We start from the raw sequence: 22,802 nt of genomic DNA on the forward strand, positions 1-22,802 counted from the left end.
GTCATTGCTCCTTTCTAGAACCATGTAACGGTGAGCGGGGTTCAGTTGTATAAAGACTGCAGTCAAGTCAACAACCTGTAGTTACAAGTTAAAGACCTTCCAATTATTTCTGTAGACACTCATGCTCTGGAAATTGTTACAAGCTGAAAGGTCCATTCAATAATTTACTATTCCTTAAGCCTGCTAGTGAAGTTCAATGTAAAGATTAGCAAGTCTTTAAGGCTTAATACTTTAATTACAATTAGGTATAAAAATACATGATTGCACTGCATAAAATGTATGTGAGTTGGGCTTCAGTACAAAGCTCTCTCTCCCTTAGGCCCATATTAAAATTGCATACACAAATCCATGCTTCAAGGCCTCGTGTGCAAGGACATAGAAGTCTTTGGCAGTAATCATCAAAGGATCTTACAGGGTTGGAAAAATGTGTGTCATTATGGCAGAAATTTGACATATTGAAGTTGTCTACCATCAATATGAAGAGGTCATTCCATTAGCTATGGAATTTAGAGTGGTATTGGAGGATCTACCAGGCCTATTTCACTGCACATGAAAATTCAATACCAGAATTGCTAAATTGAGTTAGCATCATCAGTGGAAAAATATGCTCTATTTCCTATTATTTATGAAGCCCTATCCTTTTCTTTCTAACCAATTACATTCCCTATCATTTCCAAAATATACGAACTGTTTTCAATCAACAGATTTCTTTATTATAGTGTACAGCATACTTGTTACTGCCTCTTTTCTATATTGAATCCTTGATTGGACAAGCATTTTGAATATAACACGGACTGTGATTGCACATATAAAACAAATTAAAGCTGCCAATCTCTTTTTGGAGGCTATTCTTTATATACACAAAATACCAGGGTGGAGTATCCTGAGTGTATTTGCTTAGGAGAAATTAGGAAGGAGGGAAGAAATATTCACGGAAGAATCAGGAAGACTTTCACTTTCTGATAAAGATATCTGTCTTTCAAAGTTTTATTTAACAATTCTCTTTTTTAAAATGGTATTATTAAAAGCATATTAAATCATTTTGGTTTTCCATGGCTTATTTTTGTTTACACTTATTTGGCTCTCCAAAAATAAATAACAGCCTTTTATTCCTATACTATGTGAAAACAACTACTATTCCAGAGAAGCTTGTCTAAGTGCTTGACCATGCTCAGTAGGATTGTTTACCTTCTGTTACCAAGACTTTTATATATATATCAAAGTCATTCAACATACAATAGATTGGATTCAGAGTTCCAGTTATGGAACAAGGCACCCTTGGGTTTCAGCTCTCCCTTCTCCCTGCAGGGTCCTCTAAATTATCTCCAGTGGGGAGTTGGGGGTTGGTACTCCAGAAGTTCAAGGGAAGCTGCAAAGGGAATTGGTAAATACTGCCTCCATTCACAGTTGCACCCTGTTTATCAGACTGTGAGCTGACAATCATCAGTGGGCCTTGAGCAACTTCCAGGTGTACCTCGGTACCAGGTGTATTCACACTTGCTGTTGTGAACCACCATGGGATCTTCGGATGAAAGGTAGTATACACATTTAATAATAATAATAATACCATCAAATTTAATGGCCAAGATTGGACTTATAGACTCAGAGCTGGAAAGGTCATCTAGCCTCCATGGTGGCTAGCAGTGATTGATAGACCCATCCTCCACAAATTTGTCGGATCCTCTTTTTAAGCCATCCAAGCTGTTGGCCACCATTGGCTTCTGTGGAAGCAAATTCCATAGTTTAACTGTACAAGTAAGTATTTTGTTTCATCTGCCCCGAATCTTTCAACATTCTACTTCACTGGATGTCCACAATTTCTAGTATTATGATAAGGAGAAAAACTTTTCTCTATCCCCTTTCTCCATGCCCTGTATCATTTTATAAACTTATTTCATGTCACTTCTTCCTCACCTTTTTTTCTAAACTTAAAAGACCCAAATGCTGCAGCCTCTCCTCACAGGGCAGTGTCTCCAGCCCCTTGACCATTTTGGTTGCCCCTTACCGTCACCTTATATTTGTTATACATAGCTGTTCTACATAGGCTTCAGATGTGAAAAAGAGGTTATGATGCTTCTTCTACTTTCAGCTCATGCCAGCCTCAGGAGAAATTAGTTTTTATTAAATTGAACAAGGTTTGGGGAAATTATTGTTTTTATTTTTATTGAAATTGGGTAAATTTTAGTGAAATGCTGAGGACAATGAGCTCAAATAAATTTTGTGGGCGCTAGAATATCCAACTGCCCTCTTCAGATTTACTGCCTGGTTCAACACTCAACATACGGACAACTAATTTTTGCAGACATTTTACTTAAACAACGAAGCTGAGAGCAAGTCAAAGTCCTTATGACGTTGATTAAATAAAAATTTAGATTCAAAAGCAAGATGACTACCTGCAGTGAGCTAATGAACCAAGCAACTATGTGCTTCACTGAAACTATAAAGCAGCTTTAAAGTGCTTCAATAACCCTAGATTCTGTAATCAACAGTCTGTGTTGCTGGCCAGCCCAGTCTCAGATCTTGCTTTTTCAACTGAATGAGGAACTGCTTTCAGCCCTGTAACATGTGAATTGTCCAGCTGGACAAAGAAATGGATGAACATGACTCCTTGGATAGGAGGAAAGTGGGAAAAGTCTAGAAGATCCATTTAGCTAGGAAATAGTAAAACACACAACACTAATGACTGTAGTAAGAGGAAATGGAAATGGAAATGAGTTTATTACGGTCATAGACCAGAGAAACATGGAACAACAATAGTTTACAAAGGGAGTAATGGTGTCAATTTAAAAAAAAAAAAAAGAAAAAAAAAAAAATTGTAAAATTATACATAAAAAGCAACACATATGCACCCACACACACACACACACATATATGCACATTTATGCACTGCAATATATGTATAGGCTTAAAAGATAAGGGGGCTTGTCCAGGGGTCAAGTCTTTTACTTTTTTACAGCTAATGCCCTCCGCTTGATCGCAGCCGCAGAAAATTTGGCCACTTTCAGTGTTACTTCTGGGTTTTTATCTCCTAGTAGGATTTTCAGCCGCTGAAGTTCAGATCGACCTGGAAATTTCTGAACGATGGGGGAGATAAACAGTGACCTAATATCCCCGTAAAGGTCGCAGTGTAGCAACACATGTAAAGCCGTTTCCACCTCTTTCAGACCACATGGGCAAACTCGTTCAGCATAGGGTTTGCCCTCGTATCTGCCCTTTAGTAAGGCAGATGGCAGTACATCAAATCTGGTAAGGGTAAACGCCCGCCTGTATTTTGCGATTTGTAGATCCAGCAAATATGGTGTTAGATTAAACCCTTTTCCATAATCTTGGATGGCTGGATATTTATCTATCTTGCTCATATGATCCTGAAGCTCTGCATCTCCTATTCGCTGGCTCACCATCCTTTTAGCCTTTTCAAAACCTGAGGCTATAAGTTCTTGTGAGGAAAGCCCCAGGCCCTTCAATTTTTCATAAAGCGACACTCTCCATTTAGACTGGAACGGGTCTAATAGAGTCAATGGAGCCACTCCCACTGGGAAAAATATAAGTTTTAGCCAGAGGTGAATCTTCAAGATCCATATCCTGGCATTTATAGAGAGTTGACCTACCTCCAGCCTAATGGCTGCGTTGGAAACGCAGGTAGGTAGCCCTAGTAGGGAGCGGTAAAATTTAGTTTGTACAGATTCCAGGGACTTAAGTTTTTGACAATTGAATATCTGGGTGCCATACATCAGTTGTGGAAGTATTTTTGCGACAAAGACCTGGGAGGCAGCAGGAACATATTGACCTCCTTTTCTGTAGAAGAATCTTATGATAGCTCTAGAAGATCTTTGCGCATTTGCAATGGAATTCTTAATCTGATGGCACCAAGATCCCTTCTCATCAAAGATTATTCCAAGGTATCTAAAAGATGTTACTTGCTCAATAGGTTGGTTATTAATTTTCCATTTATGTCGGAGTTTTCTCTTGGAGAACACCATAATTTTTGATTTAGTGTAATTTATTATTAGGTCTTCGGCTTCGCAATACTCTGTAAGAGCTCGTAAAAGTTTTCTTAGGCCCACACAAGAGAAGGAAATAAGTGCCGCATCATCTGCGTACAAAAGGACTGGAATTGGTATATTATTTAGGTTTGGGGGGTGAGTACTTGCTTCCTCCATCTTTCCGACTAAGGAGTTTATATAGAAATTAAATAGAATAGGGGCAAGAACACAGCCTTGCTTGACACCATGGAAACTTTGGATTTCCTTTGATAGGTTCCCATAACGGTCGCATCTAACACGGATCCGAGTATTTTCATGTAATCTACGGATGAGAAGCAAAAGACGTCTGTCGATGTTTGTAGCATTTAATTTTTCCCAAAGTCTGTGCCGGGGTATCAAATCGAAAGCTGATTTGAAGTCTATAAAGGCTACATAGAGGGAGCCTCCTTTCTTTGAGGTGTATTTCTCCACTAGATGTTGCAATACCAGTCCTTGGTCTAGAGTTGATCTATGTGCCCTGAAACCAGCCTGGGCTTCCTTAAGGATGTGCTCCCGTTCCAGCCAGTCCGCAAACTTTCCACGTAAGTGAGTTGCATAGAGTTTGCTGATGATGCTTAAGAGACTGATTGGTCTGTAATTGGCTGGATCAAGTTTACAGCCTTTCTTGAATATGGGAACGATGATTGCCAATCCCCAGTCCTCTGGTATTATTGCTGTTTGATCTATGCTGGTGAATAGGCTGGCAAGGACTGGGGCCCACCAGTCAACATTGGCTTTAAGAAGCTCAGGAGAGATATTATCTGCTCCCGGGGCTTTTCTGTGTTTGAGTGCCTGAATAAGCCTCCTGACCTCCGCAACCGACACCGGAGGCCACTCGTCACCTGCCTCACACTGTGTTAGTGGCTGTGTCAAAGGCAGAGCTGAATATGAAGATTGAAAAAATGCCTCCCATGTCCCTGCAGGTATAGTATACTCCACTTCTGAGGAGGTAGATCGCACTCCATTTGCTACCATTCTCCAGAAGGTGGCCGAGTCTCTCTCTCTGGATGCATCTATTAGGCATTTCCATTCTCTTTTCTGTGCCAGGAGTTTTTTGTTTTTGATCAGGATTTTATAATTTCGTTTATCTTCAAACCAGACCGTGGGGAGTTGGGGTAGGTTGGCAGATCTATAATTCTTGTATTTTTTCAGTAAGTTTAGCTTCATGTCCTGACATTCTTGATCAAACCAGGGTTTGGAGTTTTTATATACTGAGGATTGCCTACTTGACCTGTTCCTTTTTTCCTTCAGGGAATCTTGAAGGAGTGAAATTAACTCCTGAAATAAATTTATTTTTAATTCATGGCTTGAGGAAGTTATAAGGTTATCTCTCTTAATGAGGAATTCCTTTGAACACAGCCTACTTGAAATTTCCTTATGCAGTTCATCTGTCCATCTGATACGAGAATATCTGAGCTCCAAAGCTGTAGGGCTCGAATGTTCGATTTTCTCAGCGCAGGATAAATCCTTTCCCGCAACTACGAGTGCACTTAATGGCAGATGGTCACTGTCTAAGCGCTCCTCCACTTTGCATTCCAAAACTTTGTTTTGAAGATCATACGACACGATTATATAATCAATTGTGGAGGCGCCATTATTAGATATAAATGTAAATTCTCCGACCTTCTCCCCCTCAGTACGGCCATTCAGTATAACCAAGTCCAACTTGTTGACCAAGTGTAATAGGCATAAGCCGGCATAATTGCAGCCTTTATCCTTTGAGGTTCTAGCTGGTATTGAGTAGGCTTCCTCTATAATGGGGGCTGTTTCATGGAAATGGGCATACAAGGCCTCATCAGATTGTCCAGTTCTGGCATTTAGGTCGCCTGCCACCACTACAGAGGCATCAGGAAATTGATTTGATAGTTTGTCAAGATACTGTTCTAACTGAGCCCAGGTATTTCTTATCAATCTTTTCTCTCTTTGTGGGGGTAGATATACGTTAATCAGCAGCAAGCTGTGGGTTCTCCACTGTACTTGCACAGCTGTGGCCAGATGGGCTAGTGGGTCTAGTTTTTTAAATATGGCCCTTAGCCTTGTTGAGATTAAAGTAACTAACCCACCTTTAACTCGCCCCCCTCTAGTACTTAAGAGACCTGGGAGGGAGAACGCAGAAAAGCCATTTAACTCCACTTCACTTGTGCTCCAGGTCTCCTGGAGAAACACAATGTCATGTCTCTGAATATATTTAGCAAAGGATTGGTCAGAAGTCCTCTTTTGCCAACCTGCAATATTCCAAGTTAGCAGGGCAAGGTTGCACGTTGTCTTGCCAAAAGTTGATCTTAGTCAATTTGCCTTTAAAAGGTTTTTAGGGCCTATCTTTTTATTTATTGGTTGAATTTTGTTCATTTTGGCAATGTCCATAGATGTATTATCACCCAGATACTCAATGGAATCGATTGAAGGGTGCAGCGTGCTAACATTAGTGATCAGTACTCCTTTTTTTGGCGAATCTACCTTAGGGTGTTCTATTTGTCTGATACCAAGTTCATCCTCATCCAGGTATCTCATGCTAGTCCAAGAGCGCGTTGTAGTTGTCATAGGGATGGTTTCCTTCTTAGATGGTAGTTTGTTGCTGTCCCTTACGCACTGTGTTAGATCTGTTGCTGTCAGATTTATCTCTGCAGCTGCAGAGATATTGTAAGGGTAGTCTTTCATGGTTGCCATAGGGATGGTTTCCTTCTTAGATGGTAGTTTGTTGTTGTCCCTTGCGCTCTGTGTTAGATCTATTGTTAACAGGTTTATCTCTGCAGTTGCAGAGGTATTATAGGAGTAATCTTTCATGGGGTCTGTCTTGGCTTTTTCAAGGAGGTTCTCTTTCTTTAATTGGTCCGTTGCCGGATCTTTCTCTCTTACTTTTTCCTGAACATTCATCTCTGTTAGCTTATTTCTAAGGGTCTCCAATCTTCCCAAGATCTCAGATTGGGCAAGGAAAGGCAACAATCCAAACTGATTTATTAATGCCTTTTCTTCTGGATAGAAGTTATCAGTCCCCTCATTAGGCAGTCTCATCTCCTGTCTTAGTTTCAGGGACCCTTGCTCAGTATGTTCCAGTTTGTCTTTTGAGTGTCCTCTCTCCTCCTTTGCTTTACGAGTAAATCTTATCTCAGCTGTCGTAAGATCATCAGAAAACAAATTCAAACATGTGCTGTTTTCAAAATATCTTGTTACCGTTATCCTTTTCTTTAACAGCAAATGTCTTAATCTATATATATATTTAGCCAAGTTTTGATCTTTGAAGGAGGCAATCACTCGCAGGGAGTATCCATTGTAGAATATGAAATCTACTGAGATAATGTCATTTAATTTTATTTTCCCTGGCAGCATATCATCTAAAGTATTCACAAAATGCACCGAGCGTTCTTTCTGTGTGAGGAAGCCCTTTGGCTTCGGGTAGTTTAGAAAAGCCAACTTCCTATCTGCCAGTATCAGTTTCCATCCTTTATCCTGGGACAGATCTTGCCCTGCTACTGGCTCATCTTGAGATCTGCCATAATTAATGGTATGGGGTGAGTCTTCTTTAATATTTATGGGTCCTTGAGGTTTCAGCATAGAGCACCCGGGTAGTGATTCCGTTACCTCACTTATTTTGTTGGGCAGCAATGGTGTTTCTTTCAAGGACTTCAGCTGGATCTTTTTTCCTGGATCCACACTGTTGTTCTCTCTGCTGCCGTGTGTAGCAGGTTTGTTAGAGTTTGTTTTTGATTTTGTTGGAATCAGCTTATATAGTCTTTTCCAACATACTTTACATGCACGTCGGTTTATGACAGATTTCCTTGTAGTTTTTATGTTCTTACTTTTCTTTTTAGTTTCAGCTTTCTTCTTATGGGATCTCTTACTGATACCTCGCTTCTTTTGATTTACTTGGGTAGGAGATTCAGTTTTGGGGACAGAGACATACAACCCTATGTCCTTTCCTTGGTATAAATGATTTTCCACTGATGATCCTTGTGTGCACTTGCTGGTTGCTGGTTGCTTTGTATATTCTGACTCTTGAGGGATGGTTGGTGGGTCAACACCATGAGATTCTGAGCCTTTAGCTTGGAGGGAATAATTTTCCACTAGTGTCAGGAGCAGCCCATTTGTTATTGTTAAATATTTTTTCATAGCTGCCAGATCCAGATTTATAGAGAGCAGCCAGTCCTGAGGATAGCAGTCATTGTTTTCCGTCTGGGAGCCCATAGATGAAGTCTGGGTTTTCTGGGAGTTTCGGGTTTCTTCCTGTAACTCTGAGGATAATATCTCAGCCAAGACTATTTCATGGGCCAGGCTCATTGTATTTCTATTTTGGTTGTTATTCTCCGAGTCCTGTATTCCTCTAGAGAAGGTTGAGTGATCTTGAGCAGCAGAGGAAAAAAGAAGGGCCTCATCCTGCTTCGACTCAATCATCTCAGCCATCTTTTGCTCGTTTCCATTTCCATTCTCGTTGTCCCTTGTATGTGAAAAGTATTGCGTGATTTTACTCTGTTTCTCATAACACTCCTGGAACAATGGACTTGTCGCTATCCCCAGGTCCTTACGTTTCTTCCTAGTAAGTACCATTTGTAAATCTTTGTTACCAGTCAGGGGTTATTCTTCCTGTTTCAGAAACTATGTCTCTTAGGAAGTCAAAAACTCCACCCAGCTGTAGACTGAAGTCCAAATTGAGGCAAGATTTGGGGTGGCTGTTTGTAATTTGATAGCTTATAGTTCAGAGCATAACACGGAGTTGGCAATAAATTAGCTGTCACCCGTTTTCCTTATTATCGGACAGACTTGAGGAGAGTGACGGCGTGGGGAGTAAACCCTCCGGACATTAAGATAACAAGAAGGGCTTTGCTGGGGCTGGATAGGGAAGGATTAAAATAAATTAAAATAATGTCTCAACTCTTTTAGCAGCTGAGGCCGGCTCGCTGATAAGAGAGAAACAAAGAGCAGGCTGCAGCAGTCTGGAGCAGGGCCAAATCTCTCAGAGAGTTTCCATAGCATGCGGCTGCAGCAATTATAAAATACTTCAAAAACTGACTGGGTCAGTTAAGATAAAATATACAAGATTAAAAGAAGATTAAAAGAAGTCCGAAGAGCACCGGTAAGCGCGTCTTACCTCGGCGCCATGTTGGCCCCCTCCCACCGTAGTAAGAGGAAAGGCTTTTTTAATAAAAAAAACTTTCATAATATTAGATCACAGAGGCTTCTGCTATGGATTATAGTTCATAGTGGGAGGATATATTTCATGATATTGTGCACACAGAAACAAATTAAACTACACAGTGTTTTTACAATTAGCTAGCTATATTATAACAGTATTTATATACCCCAGGTTGTCTTAGCAGTCTATAAACATACATTTAGTAAGGGCACTCAGACAAACACACATTAGGTGTGCAACATAAAATCCTTAGTTGCTAGTTTCCTTTATTCATTTAATAACCCCATTAATCTTCACGGCAGGGTTGTGTGATGAGGAATGCAAACTAGAGGTAAGAGGATACAGGGGCACTGGCATTGCCCAACCTTGCAAGCCAGCCAGAATGTACTTACCAACCTCCTTGCTTCTAAAATGTATCTTTCCCAAGGACCATCAGCATAGTTGTGAAAGTGTCTGGCAAAAGGCACAAAATGGACCTTGTATATTTTCTTAATTTCTTATAAGAGCAGCTCTTTCACCAAGAGCTTCCAAGTTGGCTGGGGAAAGTTTAATTTTTATACGTTGCAGAGATGAAAATCCATGAACTTTGTAAGCATCTTAACACATTTTCCTTTGGGGGGGGGTGACTTTTCTGTTTTATATCTACCCAAAAATAGGAGTTAGATGAAGTTTCAGAAATGACCAGTTGATAAGGCACTCTGTTCTAACCATAAGTTAGTGCTGCAGAGATTAAGGGAGGGATGCTCTGCTACCACCCAGACAGGGAATCAAGGCCACTAGAAGACTGTTCCAAACAAGATCATAATGGGAAGGAGGAAGGAGACCACACTTGCCCCATCTATTCCCCAGAGAAGCAGCAGATGTAGTGAGCTTGCTTCTCCCTTTCTGTGCATGAAAGAGCACTTTGCTCCAACTGCCAGTTACCTGGGACTGCAGAACTGAAGGAAAGGAGGCACATACTGGTCTCCTAGCCAAGTGCCCTGGACCATTAGGAGGCTGCACACCCTCCCTCCCAAGAAAGCTATTGCAACAACAGAGAGATCAGCCTAGTCTCATCTATCAGCCAGTGGAACAGCAGCTGCTCCAATGCTTGGCTTCCTCTTCCCTCCCTCCTTTTTGCTTTGCTTTGTGTCCTGTTGATTATATTGTAAGCATATAATCAGAGACTACCTTACTGTTAAATGCATGCATAGTGTTCTAAGTGCTGTACCAGCATTAAAGTGTTTACAGGTTTTGTTCTGGTGAACATAGCTGCGGCTATTATTATCATTATCAATACACCTTATTATCACTGACAAGGATAGGTTTGAACCGTCTTTTACTCTCCTTGGTTTCTTACTGCGAAATTAGCAAACAAATTATGAGAAGACAAAATTTCTGGTCTTCTCTAATTCCCAGAAACTAGAGAAATGGGGGACAAGAAATCCAGAAAGTAAAGATGCATAAATATCTCAGAATTTTATTCCAGAGTAACTCAGGTTGGTTAAACCATTGCACAAGCACTATAAAACAGGCAAAGTGTACCTCCTCAGCAGTAGATCACTTTTATTTTCAGAAAGGTAACCAATTCATGCCAGCTGCCATTCAGATTTTTCAAGCTAAAGTGTCGTCCCAGCTACTTTTTGGGATCCCAATATGGATACAAGCATATAATAGTGATTTAGATAAGATATACTCAAGTTTCTTGAGACATATCTTCGGGCTCCCAAATTCAATCAAGTATGAGACGATGTGTGCAGAATTAGGTATACACATGATGGAATATTGGGCGTGGATAAGCACTATAAAATACTAGCTGTGTTGCCATTTTCGTTCCCAACCTTCAAGTCTGCTTTCTGATTTACTTAAGGACTCCTATAAATCCAGATGGCTCCAACTCATACACAGCAAAATTAGATCTACTGGTATTGACTTGGAATTATTGTATAATTCTAGTGAGCAAGATATTTATCGCAATATCCAAATTAAAGGATATTGAAAAACAAAACACTGAGTCTGCTGTAAATAAAATCTGCTCCCCCAGGTTCTATGGTTTAAATACAACCAGTAATAGGATCACTTATATCTCAAAATTAACAATTCCAGCCTAACGCAGGACACTTATGTTAGTCCGACTGAACGCTTTCCCCTCAGCTTTTGTTAAGGGCAGATATTTAAACATCCCTAGAAATGGTAGGCATGTTGTTATTTGAATGTGCCAGACAATGTAGAACAAATTCTTTTCTACAGTCCAACCAGCTGCATAAACGCGTGATATCCTTCTTTTTGCGTAGTTTACCATCATGGCACAATGAAAATATCAGATTATACCTGTCTGATATTAAGCCGGAGGTAACTGCAAAGGTGGCTGAGTTTCTGTTAATAGTATCTCCTGGAGTGGTGAATGGCAGCAGGAAGACACTCCAATGAAAATTTCTGTATATGGATGTTTTAAGATGGTCTGTATCTGTAATGTCTAATAAATGTTTGGAGAAAGAAACGCAATAGCTAACAACAATTTGTTACTTATATCTGTCCCCCCCATTTGACTGGGTTGCCCCAGCCATGCTGGGCAGTATCCAACAGAATATAAAAAACAAAGCAAAACATTGTACATTAAAAACTTCCCTTCTGCTGAAGCAAAACCTGATTGTACCTACAGCTTTCAAAGTATTGATTTTAAGAGGTGATGGGGAGGGGGGTCAACTTTTATCTGCTTGACACTGCCTAATGAAGTTCGTTTCCTCCGAGATTGGCGATGGGATAAAGGTTTGCCTTGAGGAGGTTGAAAAAAAGCATTCCTGTCAAACTGGGGCTCTGAATTACAGAAGTTATTTTTACCACACACCCAGAACCACGGGGCAAGGAGAACAGGCTCTGAAGAGACATCCTCTACCTAAAATAGTCACACACTTTCACTACTTCATTTGGACATCATAATAAACCATGGATTCATAAGAAAGGAACGCAACTGTGAGACCCTTGGCCTTGCTTGGCCAGAAGGAGTTCAGAGCCCTTGCTCCTGTTTTGTTTTGTTGCTCCTGTTTCGGAACAGCATACATGAGGAAAAAAATAACATTTTATCGGAAAAATTAGAACAGTTTGATACTGATTTATGATTTCTAGTGTTTGCTTTGAAAACAATGCGTTCTTAAAAGTAGTTGACTGGGAATTACAAGCACAACCAAAACTGAAAACTGTTGACAGTATGCAAAGCAATTTCCAGAGCAAATCACCTGTAAAAACTGGTCTTAATGTTAATACTCTGAACACTGAAATACATCCATACAATATGAAGTATTAAGAACCACATTTGATGACATTAACCATTATTTGGTATGTAAAAACATGCAAAGGTTCGCTAAGAGGATTTCACACACTCCACTCATAATACGTTCTTCATTTGAAATACTCTTTCACTTATGAGAAGTAAGGAGACATTGTGGGAATTTTCAACAAAGGCGTATATCCACAGGAAGTTCCAGTAATCTGGCTGCTATACTAAGGGGCAGCCATTTTTTTCTGAACAGCTTTCAAAGACACCCACACATTTCTTGAATTGCCATAATCTAGCAAAGATGCTACCAGAGTAGGGATAACTGTGGCCATATGATCTCTTCAGAAGAGGGTGCAGATCTATTAGACTATAACACATTTGTGCTGCATTCAGCATGGACTTCAATTCAGAGCAGATACATCTTGGAAGATCTAAAACTCTGATTTTATCTCCTGAGGAGACCCAAGGACTCTTGTACCAGCAATTAATGCTTTAAGACCATCTGTTTTAACTGCTACACAAGTGTCATGCTGACACTGCAAGGACTTTATGCTGGTATGTAGGTATCAGCAGGGGCACTCCTACTAGTCACCATATTGGTGAAGATGAACCACTGTTATGAACTATGATGTTAACACACAAAATGGCACGACACATGCATAAACAAATTTGATGTAAATTTATTTCCTTTTTTGTGAGTGGGGCGGAGGGAGGGCTGAATTCACATGCAGCACACTGACCCAATAAAACACTGCTGGCATCTCAATCCAGCATCTTAATTCTGGAAGCTCACAAGCCCTTGTTGGGCCATTTTGGTGGTGGGGGTGGGTTTGTTTTGTTTTTAGATTACAAAAGTCTATATTTCTGTGTATCTAGGGAGCACCCCGGTATGTAGAAACCACTCCCTTATTTTTGGGTGTCCCTATTTTGATTCCAAATTGAAACACTGAGATCACTGTTGCAATAGAATCTGAATTTTATTTGCATTTATATATATATATATATGTGTGTGTGATATTTTTTAGCTGCAGATTTTGAGACCTTAAATATATGTATAAAAAAAGGCAAACTCAATGTCAAGAATTATTATGAAAAAGATTAATAATGAGAGAAACAAGCATCATAACGGCATTTTATAATCTATTATAGTCACATTTAAGAATAGTTTGTACAATTCTGCCAATTCCAAGGTCATCTTAGAGATAGAAAAGCTACTGAAATGAGCAACTAAAATGATAATTAAAGCAATCTTTTCATATGGAAGTATTTTCATTTTAAAAAAAGATTGAGGCTGCACTCCTAAACACACAATGAGTAAGCATCACTCAACCCAGTACTGTAGATCTTATTTTTGAGAAAACTTTCATAAAATTAAACAGTAGAGGCAAGATACAATAGAAATGTATAAAATTAATAACAACCTGATATTTGGACAATTTTTCTCCGTATATAATACCAGAGCTTTTTGGATCACCCCATTAATTTGAAAGGGCTTGCTTCAGGGCTGATGGAAAAGTACTTCACAAAATACATAGGTAATGTGTTCATTTCAAAAAACTAGACCTCACTTAATTTTTAAACTCATGAAGACTTACAATCAAAAAGTTAAAATATATAACCTCCATAAACAAATACGAACATCAAAGCCAAGCCCCAATAACAACCTCCGAAACAGGCAACTAAACTATGATATTAGATACACTAGCAAAAAGCAAGTTAGGTAAAATCCCCTTTAAAGCAGCCATGTTTTTACTAGTCTCGAAAACAAAATCGCCTCAGGTCCTGATGCTTTCCACAGCAGTGGATGCCAAAATGGAAAAGGACTGAACCCTGGCTATTCCTGGGATTGAGGGATCTGGAATAAGGTTTCAAAGGATGACCAAAACTTGTGGGAAGGAAGATATGGAAGAAGGCAGCCCTTAAACTACTCATTCCCAAGCTGCTGAAAGCTTCAAAGGGTTAACACCAGAACCTTGAATTAGGCTTTGGAAACAAAGCCATAACCAGCGCAGAGCATGTTAAACTGATGTGACGGAATCAAAACGCTGGACAGCAAACTGGTTGCAACATTTGTACTTGCAGCAATTTCCAAACGTTTTTTCAACGCAGCCCCCCCCCCCAATGTAGAGTACAGTACAGTGGTCCAACCTGGAGGTTGTTATGGCATAAATTACTGTAGCAAGGTCCAATCGTTGCATTTACGTACAGTAATCGTTCAACTCTGGAAGATGTGCTGTTTGAGAACTTTTATGCAACTCCAGCACCCCCACCCTGAAACGTTCACTGTGAAAATCTTGCAGAAATTAAAAACAACATTGTGCAATATATACACAGCTAAACATTCATCTCAATGGAATTTGCACAGAAGAAATTCTCAGCAAACTGTGCCCAGATGATTTATATTACGATGAACTGACCAATAGGCTCTCGTAAGGGACATAAATGAACACTTTAGATTATATAGGTAGTACATAGCTGTGGAATATATATATATACTTTTTGTTAATTAGGTATCCAATAGTAACAAATTATGCACCTATTACAGATGACCTTTGGAGTCACTCAAGGTACAGTCACAATCATGCATTAAAATCTGCTTTTCACTGTAATGTGTGAATGTATGAAATTAAATGAGGCTTGCAATGTAATCAGTGTGGTTGGCTGCCTTAATATATTCCATTTCAATTTCAAATCACCACAAGCCAAGAGTGATGAATCTAATTTGATCCGTTGCTCACAAAACCAGTGAAAAGAGTTGTTAGAAGCCTTATCAACAACTGGCACCATGGCCACATTTCAAAAGTGGTTAATATTATTTTATTATTATGTTCCAATATCAGTGGAAGTCTTAAAATATTCAAACCCAAGAAAAATAAAATTCCACAGTGTTAGAAAGGCACACAATATTAATCTAGCAAAAACTATACGCTTTAATTAAAATCCACAGAACCCAGTAACTTCAGAGTAAAACCTATAATATTGATAAACAGTAGGAAGTAGTTAGTCCCAAGAATAGCATACTAGTATAACTGTGCATATGGAAACTCATTACTTATAAAAATGTATTCACCACATCACCAGTATCTTCTATTAATATCATTATTATTGTTTGATAGCATCTAGTGATGTCCCTCTGCTGACAGAGGGATTCAGCAATGGCTGCTGGCAATGGAAAGGGGAGGGTGGGGATTTTTCCAATTCCACACAGCTATTATGCTGCACCACTTGCCATGCTGTTTTGAAGGAGAAGACTGGGAGGCAGTGCTACAGGGATGAGGGGGAATCAGAAAAAATTAGACTTATTCTCCATTCCACTTTCAACGTCCTCTGAATCAAAGTGCTTTCTGACAGCAAAGGAGCACTACTGGATACAACCCATATTAATTCACCCTATTGGATTCAGTAAATTAATTGATTTATCTATAACTCAAATGTGCATATGAGTAAAATAAATATTTCTGAAGAAAGAAGCACAGTTTTGTTTTTAGATGGCGCATACAATGGCTGAGTTCACACATAAGGCCAAGTCATCATTTGTTTAATTGTGGTTTAAAACCATGCATTGCTGTTGGCTTACAAAGCTTGCTTTCGCTATGGCTCGTTGTTACCTATGAATGCCAAATCCTGATTTAATCCTGATTTGGTTTGGCACCTTGCCTGAGTCATTCACAAGGTCGCAGAGATGAAAGGCAAGAGGGGCCAGAAAATTACAAAAACTGTCCAGGCAGAGTGAGAGCTTATCCATGCTTACCTTGTGCCTGGTTTTTTTGCTCTGGAGCTTTCCCTGCAAACAGCTACTTCGGTTTTCCATGGCCTGCCATTTGTTCTAATTCTGCTTTAAAGAGCAGGTTTTGTTGGGGAAGACTCCAGGGCAAAAAAGGGGGGAGGCGTTCAGACACGGAACTTTAGAGCACAGTCCGAGCCTGGAAAGCATGGATAAGTCCTGGCTCTTGCTAGTACTTTTTGGGAAGTAACCTTCCCTGTTCATTCTGCCTGGCAATCGACCCCTTTCCCCAACAAACTTCTTCCTGGCAAGGCCTTCCTCTAAAGCAAACCCACCTAGCCTTGCTGCTGCTCTGCAAGGAGAGAAAAATGTAAAGGGACTGTTGGCTAATTCACTAACATATACAGTGGTACCTCAGGTTACAGATGCTTCAGGTTACAGACTCCGCTAACCCAGAAATAGTACCTCGGGTTAAGAACTTTGCTTCAGGATGAGAACAGAAATCGTGTGGCGGCGGCGTGGCAGCAGAGGGAGGCCCCATTAGCTAAAGTGGTACCTCAGGTTAAGAACAGTTTCAGGTTAAGAATGGACCTCCAGAACGAATTAAGTTCTTAACCCGAGGTACCACTGTATCCAAGTGAGTATGTTGAAAACACAACTTAACACATGCACACAAGCTCAGATAAAATAATATATCCCCTCAGGCTCTGAATGATTTACTTTTTAAAGGCCTCAAGGAAAATGAGGGACTCAGGATGCATTGAAGAAGCAAAAACTGAAAAGTAGTGAACAGCGGGATTTGTTGAGGCATCTCTCATAAGCTTCCACTGACAAGAACCCGCTCATTCTACAGTCTGCACACAGGAAACTAAGTGAGAGATTTCAGGTGCATTGCACAGCAGCTAGCAGGAGGGAGAAGCAGATCAGAACGGAGCTCAGGAAAGTTCAATTAACAGCTGACTTGCAAAAGGTGGTGGTGGCCAGGATAGAGTGTGTGTTGGAACTCACGGGGGAGCTCTGGCAAGCAGGGCACTGCCACACTTTGCCCGAACTATGGAGCCTCTTACAGGTAAAGTTTCTCTGAGAAGAACCCAAAGAACACTGGCCTTTCTATTTCACACTTTAGGTTTCCATTCCCTCTCAGCACCATTGCAGGTGAATCGTCTATTGCCGGAAGAAAGGGAGGGAACATTGTTTGGTTTGCATGTGCAGAAAGCAGCTGAAAATCTCTAAGTAGAGTCCCATGCCCTGCATATGCAGTGGGCCAATGCCAACTGAGCAGGTGATGTGCCAAGGCCATGCCTGTATAGGAGCACTGCAAGGGCATTCAGGGCATCAGATGAAGAATGGCAGGAGACAACAAAGGTGTAGTTTATTTCGTTATCTGTGGAGGCTGATCCTGGCTTCTTCAAGAGGCCATGGTTAAAATATATTTTAGCATAGTGTTAAGTGTGAAAGTGGTGGGTGGCGCTGTGGGTTAAACCACAGAGCCTAGGACTTGCCGATCAGAAGGTCGGCGGTTCAAATCCCCGCGACAGGGTGAGCTCCTGTTGCTCGGTCCCTGCTCCTGCCAACCTAGCAGTTCGAAAGCACGTCAAAGTGCAAGTAGATAAATAGGTACCGCTCCAGCGGGAAGGTAAACAGCGTTTCCGTGCACTGCTCTGGTTCGCCAGAAGCTGCTTGGTCATGCTGGCCACATGACCCGGAAGCTGTACGCCGGCTCCCTCAGCCAATAAAGCGAGATGAGTGCCGCAACGCCAGAGTCGGTCACAACTGGATCTAATGGTCAGGGGTCCCTTTATCTTTACCTTTAAGTGTGAAAGTGGACAAAAACCTCCCCATGCTTAAAAATATATATGGGAGAATGCCTCTTTTAAGACGGTACTTACAATCTGTGGTTTTTATGAGAACTTTTTTTAAAAGCATTCTGTCCCTGCTGCCCTGGTATGTACTTTTAATTGGGATAGCCATTAAGTCTTTTATGTATCCAGATTATTTTTCTAAACTTTTAAAAGTAAAGTAAGACATATGTGCACATATGCACCCGCATCAAAAAGCAAAACCATGCACAAGTCCAATCAAGAACAACAATCCACACACAATTTAAGTTCTTCTATTTGTAGAACAGTCCCTCCCCCAAACTTCCTATAACTAATATAGAGAGGAAATAGTTCCTACGGGGATTCAAATGAAATATTTCAACTCTAATGTACTTGTTACTATTTCTGTTACTAATCCAACCCCATAGTTATAGCCCACTCACAGCAATAAAAACATGAAGCAGCCACATAAATAGCTCAGTATTTTAATTCCAAGTTCATAATATCTGACACTAATAGGATTATTTGTTTTTATCTAGTAAATAAAATAGCTCAGTCTGTCACTCACTTCCTTGTATTCTTTTTTGTCTTGCTGCATACATCTTTTGTAAAATGAAAATGTCTGTTTTAAGTGGAAATATTACGGTACATAACATTTTCATGTCAAAATAACTGCATTCTTAGATTTTGTGTTAAATAATTTAAGACAGGAAAATATTTTGATACACATTTGACAGTTATAATCCTAGCAAGATCAACATCTTCATAGGTTAAAAATAAGGTGAAAATAAAGAATGCAAGCTAACTGGACAAGTTACTCTCACTAGATTTTTATTCTGAAAACCTGGGTGCAAACTGAACTCAATGAAAGCAGCAAGATGCATTGCTGAACGCTGATGAATTCAGTGAATTTAAGAGACCAGCTTTGACACTTTTAGTAAAGGTCTCTCTATAAAAAAGGTAAATGAGTTTATTCTAGTTTTTTACCAGTATCATAGGACATTCATGTAAATGTGCAATAGGCAGCCTTTGATTAAATGGTGGGAAAATAAGAGCAGGATGCTCACTTTATTACTCTAGTTTATACTTTAACTTTTTTTACACAACAACTTGGTAAGCGTATTTGGGACATAATTCTCAAAGTTCAAATCAAGTGTTACCCATTTTAAAATAAGGGAGGGAAACAGACAGATGTGAAACAGGGATATTAAATGGCGCATAATACAAAGACAAAAATGACATATCAATTTTGCTTTACATTTTTTCTAGACTATAAGGCACAACATTATTTTATTCTCTGCCACAGGTTGTAGTCAGAAGAGGTGCATCTTTCAGTGTTATGAGGCAGACTGTGGCCTTTTCTCAAAAGCACATTAATCTGGCATGGAGAAGGAGCCCGTGAGTAATCAAATCTGACACCAGCCAGCTGCGATGGTACAATTCCCACAATGCAATTCAGAACTGGGTATTGCACCACAGGAATCATAACATGAGCGATGTCCAGCAGCAGTCCAAGCCAAGCAACTGATTGGCTTCCAACAGTGCCAGTGCCTTACATACCTATTCAAAAGGAGGGTGTGAATGGTGAATACAGACTTGCTTGCGCCTGCACCACTAGGGAATCTGGTCACTCGCTGTATGCTGAGGGTCCATTCAAGCCTGGGGATTGGCCTTGAGTGCTTCATAAACAAGCTGTGATGCGCTCTTTGGATCCTAATATCCAGGTAAAAGAATGCTGGATAAAGGGAGTCCCACTTTGTAGAACATGTTGACACAGAGTTTTCATTTTGGAATGTTTGTACAGTGGTACCTCGGGTTAAGTACTTAATTCATTCCGGAGGTCTGTTCTTAACCTGAAACTGTTCTTAACCTGAAGCACCACTTTAGCTAATGGGGCCTCCCGCTGCTGCCGCGCCACCAGAGCACGATTTCTGTTCTCATCCTGAAGCAAAGTTCTTAACCCGAGGTACTATTTCTGGGTTAGCGGAGTCTGTAACCTGAAGCGTATGTAACCCGAGGTACCACTGTACTTAATACAAAAAAAAAAACCCTTATATAACCTCTGTCATGAGGTTCCCACCATTCAGCTCTACCTATTTTAAGACTGCTCCCTCCTACTGACCAAACATTCCAGCCAGATTCTCCAGTGCTTCAGTTTGAATTAAATTTGATTTAAACTGTTGTGATCTGTCCTGGGACCTTAAGAAGGATGGATAAGAATTTAAACAGCAGCAGCAGCAGCAGCAGCAGCAGCAGCAGCAGCAGTTCAGAGCGATAAGTAGTTTACATTGCTGTCATGAAAGGTGGCTTAATTTTTATTTCTATATTTGTAAGTGGCAATGTTAGCTATTAGTGCAAAAATAGCAACAGAGCACCCATATAAAGGATTATTGTACTTTAATGTATTGCTTATTAACATGACACTGGGCTTTCCCATATGAAAAGTGCCAAGAAGAGAATCCAGCTAACAACAACCCATGAGTCTCAAGAGATTATAGTATAAAAGATTCTTTGGAGAAATCAAGGCTAATGACTGCTCATAAAAATGATGGCAACTACAATTTATATACCAGCTTTAATTTCAGTGTTGGTCTTGTTTGTCTGCATGTTATTAGGTCATGAAAGAGGTATGGAAGCCAACTCAGAGAATTCACACTTGAGTTAGGCTTGAAACCTTGACCTCCCAAATCCAAATGTAATTGCTGACCACCTGAAAACCCCACCTCTCAGTGCTCTGTTTAATTTTAACTCCAAATTATTTATGCTTCACATATCAGCAACGGCTGACATTGTACCACAGAGCTGCCTTCCTGACAGTGGTGTTGCTGCTGCTTGGCTGGGCAGTGGCTGGACTGCCTAGCGGGGCAGGAAGAAAGATTGACTCCACTATTGTGCCCATGCAGTCCCAATCTCTCTGCCACCACCCCTACCCCTGCGCCATCTCCGAACGCCAGTGGCGTAATGGCAGCCCCGTGGCACTGCCCCTTTGGACCAGCCACTCCTCTTGAGTACGTTGCTAGCTATTAAAATTTTTGTGGAAGCAACTAATGCCTTGACCTTCTGAGAGATAACAGTAGCAGCAACAAAACAGACAAAAGCTCCAGGAAAATTCAGAAGAAAAGTGTAAAGCAAAGCAAAATAACTTTATCATACTTTCATAATTCATTAAAGGCAGATGTCGGCAATATCTTTAACCATTTGCTGGCTTCAAAAGATGGAGGCCAGGAATTAAATTAAGATGTCAGATGTTAGTAAAGAAAATATGGTAGTAGTTCACCAATTGGTCTTTTAAATGATCTCCAGTTCATAAAATAAGATTTTAGAATTTTTTTACTAGATAATTATACTTCCTGATTTTGTAATTAGTGGAACTACATGTAATTACATAATAATTATGATGGTAATTACGTAATTAAGATGTATAATTATGTAGTAAAAAACATTATGGAAATAAAAACTATCAACTGTATAACCACAATACATCTACAAAAAAATTCTCTCCCATTGCTTTAAAACTCTATTTTCCCACGAAAAAAATCAGTGATTAGTCTATATCAACTACCTGATGGCAAAATAAAGCAAAATCTTACAGATATTAAGATACTGAATTATCCTCTTAAGACTTAATTATACCAATTTAGTAACAATCAAATGTATATATTTTGCTCAAAATCATTGTAAATTCACAAAAATCCAAATGAAGCAAATTAAACAAAGCCACAGTGAAATCAACATTGTAGATTTTAATATTTCTTAAATACTGATGTTCGGAATACATCAGAAAATATATGATGTATGCCCAAGAAACAGTTCTCTAAGGGATTGGTTCATGTTGGATTCGTATTACAGAAACTTTATTCCATTCCAAAAGCATTGCATATGCTATGCTTTTGTGTCTAGCAAATGTATCCTGTTACTTAGGCACAATTTCAAATTGGGCCTGAATCTGCCTACTTTTCCAGGAATATTTAACTTGAGTATATGGCATTCTTTTAGTTATCAGCAAGCCAATGAACCTTGGGAAGGGATTCTTCAGCGAGTTATTCATCTCTAGATTGACTGGACATGAAAAATAACCATAATGAGCAGTTTTACTAGTTGATGTTTGAGAGGTTGCCTTCAAAGCTACTTCAATTATCAACTTGATGATATAAATACTGCCTTGCTATCTATATGCCAATTCAGCACACCCTTCCAAAGTACATGCAAATTCTTATGCTATCTCTTGCACCCAAATGTACCAGTAGTCTAAGTGTGGGAACTCCATTTTTGCTTCTGGAAACACCCTGTTCTAATGAAGCATTTCATTCTTAAGTTTCTTTCGAGACACAGCTGCAGCATTCTGCATATACTCTTCTGAGTAATTGTCACCTGCTAACAGAGACACACTGAAGACCCACCCATTACTAGCTCTGAGAAATACTGCCACTATGAAAAGTCTGCATGTAAAGCTTTCTAGCAATTCATCCATAAAAAAATCACTTTCAATTGATATTTGGTACACCACAGAGGGAACACAGAGGGGGAAAACGATGTTTAAATTACAGGATACAAGCAAATATTCAAAGTTAGATTTTGTGTTTTGCATGTAGGTCATACAGCCGAACTTTCATTTTTCTAAATGCAATTTTACAGTTTATTCATCCAGAAAGTAAACTGGGCATGTTTAGTATTTTTTTATGAAGGTGGGAGTGTAAAATGCTGCTGTAACTGTGTAAAAGTATTTACTTAGTATGCATTTAGTTTGGTTTATAAATCCGGTGTATAAAAATAAATAGCATGAAGATATTAATAAGTACTGAAATGCACTCTCAAGGTACAGACAATGCTTTTAATATCTGACATTGTTTCA

The 22,802-nt window shown here is 39.7% G+C and overlaps 1 protein-coding gene across 1 annotated transcript in view; it reads right to left on the reverse strand.

Annotated features, from left to right (window-relative positions):
* The window catches only part of POLA1 (DNA polymerase alpha 1, catalytic subunit), a 183,382-nt gene that overhangs the window by 29,516 nt on the left and 131,064 nt on the right, over positions 1-22,802 (reverse strand). The gene's annotated exons all lie outside the window — the stretch shown is intronic.

This window comes from Podarcis cretensis (assembly GCF_951804945.1).
Source record: "Podarcis cretensis genome assembly, chromosome: 4".
In the NCBI taxonomy this organism is placed as follows: domain Eukaryota; kingdom Metazoa; phylum Chordata; class Lepidosauria; order Squamata; family Lacertidae; genus Podarcis; species Podarcis cretensis.